We start from the raw sequence: 6,000 nt of genomic DNA on the forward strand, positions 1-6,000 counted from the left end.
GAATTAATCCTGCCGGGTATACCTCACCTGGGTCGAGTGCAGCACAGTGTGGATAAATTTCTTGCTGAAGGAAAACACGCCATGGCTATAGGATTCGAACCCACGACCCTCTGTTTGAAAGGCGAGAGTCAGAACCACTAGACCACGACGCTCTTCAGAAGAGTTTTGTTGCATAAGGGATTAGGTCCACTCCAAAAAAATCATTCTTTTTTATTCTCCCATATTGCAATATTCTCATGCGAAACTAAATTTTCATGATACACATAGCTATCATGTGAACATAAAATTGGGTATAAAAGAAATTTACCTGTCTTCATATTTCTTTAAATATTCTTTTCCAAAAACAATTCTTTGTGGACCTAACCCCTTTTGCAACCAAACTGAAATGGACCTAATAACCCCTTTTGAAAAAAATGTAATTTTTCTTTGCCATTTTTGTTCACTTTTAATGCCGGGGAATTTCAACTTTTCTTTGGTATCATCTTATAAAGCTATACTAAAAATCTATACATTGAAACAAAAACAAAAATCAAATTTGATGAAAAAAGGACCTAACCCCTTTTGCAACTGAGCTCTTCATATACAAAACTCTTACAACTATACCAAACTACATTTCATATTGCAATAATCAAGAATTAAGGTGTCATCAACAACCAAGTTTCTCGATGCAAAAGAAAGCATTTGGCATGGCGTTGGGTCTGGCTGCAGATAGATACACCCCGGAGATACACACAATTTTCGTGTTTATATAAAACAGAAATATACTTGCCAGGTAGCTAATAAAAATTATTATTTGGCAAAATGTCACATTATTAATGCAAGCACATACATGCCTGACTCGATCATATTCCATGTATGGGGGCCCAATGCTCTCTTGAAGAAGATAGTGGGGTCATTTTTTGTTTGTTTTAAAATAAGGTCCATGACGGCATGGCAATGGGAAGCGGGGTGCACCCCCAAAATTTTCCCAGGGGGTGCTGCGTGTCATATTTTCCATAGGCAGGACCCCCTGGGATAAAGGTAATTTGGAGAAATGTATAGAAAATAACCAACAAGCCTTTTTTTTTTTGTTGATATGAAATTTCTTGGGACTAAAACGGCCTTTAATTTGAAGTCAAAACCTTCTTTTTTTGCTCGTCAAATTTTAGCACCCCCATGCACCCCAAAAATATTCCCAGGGCCCTGCATGACAGTTCGATGGAAGTTGGCCTCATTGCCACCCCCCCCCCCCCACCCGGCGGGGTACTCACAATCAGTAATGGGGCCGCGGAATCGTTTCAAGGGGGGGGGGGGGCTGACCGTGCAAAAATCTTAATGAGATTATATAATTTTTACATTCATGTAAACGGTTTTTTAATGGGGGGGGGGTCATTACCCCTGCTTAAAGGGGTATACTCCAGGCTGAAAATAATAAGATTTAAAAAGATAAAGAAAAATCAAACAAACACTGAAAATTTGATCAAAACCGGACAAGGAATAGCAAATTTATGACATTTTGAATATTTGCATAATTTACAAATAGTTATGTATGCTGGTCTTTATGAATATTCATTGAGCAAATTTATGATGCAATATTATTCTGACCCCAGGATTTCAATAACAAAAAAAGATTGGATTGTTGGATATTTTAATGATTGCTGCAACTTCTCTATTATTAGGGAGACATAACCATACATAACAACGAAAAACATGAATTAATTATGAATTCATGTAATAACATAAGAAAAGGGTAAGCGGGGACAAGACATCATCGGCCCACCTAATGAAAATTCATGAAAACGTGCATTGTTTTTACAAAATTTTTGGTAAGCATTACAATTCAATAAATTCGTTATTTGATATCAGATTTTGATGAAATTTAACTCTATTTATTTGAACATGCTAAATATAATCATTTTTAGCACGTAGTATCCCTTTACCGCCCCCTTTTCACGCCTTCTCAGCAGTAACCAAGAATAAAAATTTCACCCCTTTTATTGACAATCCCGTTCTACCCCGTTCCTAAGCTCCTCAGACAACTTTTTAGTTCCGAACACCCTCATTTGCAGTGGGCCATCTAGTATACTTATAGCCCCTCAATAGGAACTTAAGTTAATTCTTAGGGGTACACTGCAAAACGCCGGTGTTAATTTAACACCAGTATCTATATCGGTCCACACCAAAGAGGTGTTGAAACAACACCGGTTTGGCGTTAGGCTAACACCAAGTTGGCATTTCAGCAACACCAGATAGTGTTAAACCAATATCGGTTAGATTCTTAACTGGTGTTGTTTTAACACCTTTCTGGTGTGAACGATATAGATAACAGACTGGTGTTAAATCAGCACCGGTGTTTTTGCAGTGTATGGTTTCAGATTGGGGGCCGACCTCCCCCCCCCCCGGATATAAGCCACAGATAGCTCTCCTCTGAATAAAAATCTCATGTCATGCTGGTCCAATCTGCCAAGCATCTCATCATTCTTGTATACACTCGTGCATTTAGTCCGTTAAAATAATTAAGTAGGCATTTATTCCTACACTGCAAAAACTCCGGTGTTGATTTAACACCAGCCCGGAATCTATATATGTCCACACCAGAGAAGTATTGAAACAACACCAGTTTGGAATTTTAATACTAATTGGTGTTGTATAAACACTTATCTGGTGTTAGACCAAAACGAAACTGGTGTTGTTTAACACTTCTCTGGTGTGGACATGTATAGATTCCGGGCTGGTGTTAAATTAACACCAGAGTTTTTGCAGTGTACCAATATTATATGTCCGGCCAATGTTTTTTGCAACGATAACTTGGATAACTTCAACTGCAAGTTATCAAAGTTCTTGCTAAAAAAAACCCAACAACAACGGCGCACCCATATACGGTTTAAAGTAAAATGTAATATTGAAGCATATTATTTTTTTTCTTTTATTTTCAATATCAATGGGGAATCAATCATCTTGTTATACATTCGTCGGTATTCCATTCTCTCTCCCTCTCTCTCTCTCTCTCTCTCTTTGTATATTTGTATTTTAACGATAATATTATGAGCCATATAGACGGACTGCCATAAGTGTTTAGACAAACATTATAAATGTCACCTGTACGAAACGTGTCCATTCTAATATGCACATGCACTCATGCTATTGCCCAAACGGATAACAATGAGATATAAAAATTCATAAATCAAAACAAAATTGGTGCATCGGTGGCGAGTTCCTCGGACGGTTGTTATAAAAATCGTTAATTTTTCTTATGTGTTTGTATTAATGTTACTGACTTCTCCAAATCATCGTTTGAGAGGACTTGATCTGAAGATGAAATTAAGTTTGTTCCTCCTGCTCACCGGAGTGGTTTTCTTTTCGCTTCTGCACATTCGTTCCGGTGGAGCTTCCCGGGGTAATGAATAACATTCTGGTATTTTTCGATAGAGGCCAAAGTGATACGGGTTGATGGTATCTATGACAATGGATTTTTTTTATTCCATTTAATTCAAAATACTAGCGTGTTTGCTGTCTTTGTGTAACAACAAATCGTACTTTCTTAATGTCCTTTATTTCAATTATCAAAATCATACTTTCTCCGGTTATATGATTCATCACTTTAAACTTGTTTATGTATTTCAGTGTAAATATTATGTTTTATGAATATTACGTTTTATCTGAATGGTTAAGTGAATAATTGGATGACTGTGTGGTGGATAGTTTAGCAGTTGTAGTAGAGGTGTAACGATGGCATGTGCTCCTGATGTGTATAGAACCCGACAATGGTGATTAAAGATGGAAATGGTGATGATAGAGGTGATAATGATGATGATGATGGTGATGATGATGATGGTGATGATGATGATGATGATGATGATGATGATGATGACGATGATGATGATGATGATGATGATGATGATGACGATGATGAGACGAGATCCTGGAACAATTCCTGAGGATGAGGTGACAAGTCCCTGAACCCATTCCTGAAAAAGAGATGACGAGTCCCTGAACTTGTTCCTGAAGATTAGATGACGAGTCCCTGAACTCATTCCTGAAGATGAGATGACGTGTCCCTGAACCCATTCTGAAGATGAGGTGATGAGTCCCTGAACTCATTCCCGAAGATGAGATGACGAGTCCCCGAAATCATTCCTGAAGAAGAGTTGACGAGTCCCTGAACTGATTCCTGAAGATGAGATGACGAGTCCCAGAACTTATTCTTGAAGATGAGATGACGAGTTCCTGAAATCATTCCCAAAGATGAGATGACGAGTCCCTGAACTCATTCTTGAAGATGAGATGACGAGTCCCTGAACTCATTCTTGAAGATGAGATGACGAGTCCCTAAACTCATTACTGCAGATGAGGTGACGAGTCCCTGAACTGATTTCTGAAGATGAGATGACGAGTCCCAGAACACATTCCTGAAGATGAGATGACGAGTCCCTGAACCCTATCCTAATAATGAGATGACGAGTCCCTGATCTCATTCTTGCAAATGAGATGACGAGTCCCCGAACACATTCCTGCAGATGAGATGACGAGTCCCTGAACTCATTCCTGCAGATGAGATGACGAGTTTCTGAACTAATTCCTGCAGATGAGATGACGAGTCCCTGAACTGATTCCTGACGATGAGGTGACGAGTCCCCGAACACATTCCTGAAGAATGAGATGACGAGTCCCTGACTCATTCCTGAAGATGAGGTGACGAGTCCCTGAATTCATTCCTGAAGATGAGATAACGAGTCCCAGAGCCCAATCCTGCAGATGAGATGACGAGTCCCTCAACTCATTCCTGACATGCCTGATGATGAGATCTCCCTGAAATGTCTCGTGTATCGGAGACATAGATATCGGCGACATAATGTGGAAAGTGATTTTGACGAGAGTATATCTCTCCCATTTACTTCTATCTGTCATTGTTAAGACATGCCTCCGTCTCTGGACACACGTGTCTCTGTCTTGGTCTCTTACCGGTCTGAGACTGCACCCATCACTGTCTATTATACGAAGTACGCATCGATCTTGTCCCTGTCTTCTAACGCTCATCACAAAAAAGTAGTGTGTGTAGCGCTTTGTAACCGAAAAGAAAAGGCGCCATATCAATAATATGGGTTGGATCGGCCGGGTCACCAAGGGGCTGCGCCATTTCATGTCTCAAGCCTAAACCGTAGAATACTGTTGTTTTATCATCGTTGGTCATTATGTTTTGTTGTTTCACTATTATAGATCGTGATGGGAGGTCCGAAGCTTTAATTTGCCCCGGTAACTTGGAATATTTAGATGACGGCCCAGGATGTGGTTCTCCATCATGTTTCATTCCACACGAGATGTCGTGCAACCGAGCCTCCAGTTCAGGTTGTTTCTGCCCAAAAGGTCAACATTCTATCATCAGTAGTATTATCATTATTTTAAATCACTTGAAGTAAAGCTTCGCCAAAATCATAAAGATATCAAATCTTGTATTTTTAGGTTTGTATTTTGGAATATCACATGGCAGGTACCTGTTAAAAGGTTTTTAATGAATACGAGGGCTTGACATTAGAGGTTGTATGATTATACTAAAAAAAATAACACTGCAATTCTATTATTTCTTAATTCTCTATATACAAATTATTCAAGCCAGTACAGCTCATTATAGCGAGATTTCAATTATAGTTACAATGCATGACATTTTATAGGCCGGGAACTAATGATGAAGTAAACTTGCCCATAATTTTTTTTGTTTTAGCTGATGGATACTTTTGTTATCATATTAAAATTACTGGCGTAACCATGGTTTTTAATAGTAGGCAAGGAGTAAAACAGATGTCGGGGCGCTGAGGGTGGAAGAGGGTAATCACCTACCACGGAAGCGAGATTCTAAGAACATTTGCGCATGAAAACGGAATTTCCTGACCTCATAAGTCATTCTTTATTATATCTATGAATTATTTCTCTATTCTCTTTCTAATTCCCTATAACGCAGGAATGGTCATGTGTGGAATGAAGAATTACGCCATCTGCGTCGAAGCATCAGCATGTGGGTCGTCT

This window comes from Lytechinus pictus, chromosome 7 (assembly GCF_037042905.1).
Source record: "Lytechinus pictus isolate F3 Inbred chromosome 7, Lp3.0, whole genome shotgun sequence".
NCBI classification, from domain to species: domain Eukaryota; kingdom Metazoa; phylum Echinodermata; class Echinoidea; order Temnopleuroida; family Toxopneustidae; genus Lytechinus; species Lytechinus pictus.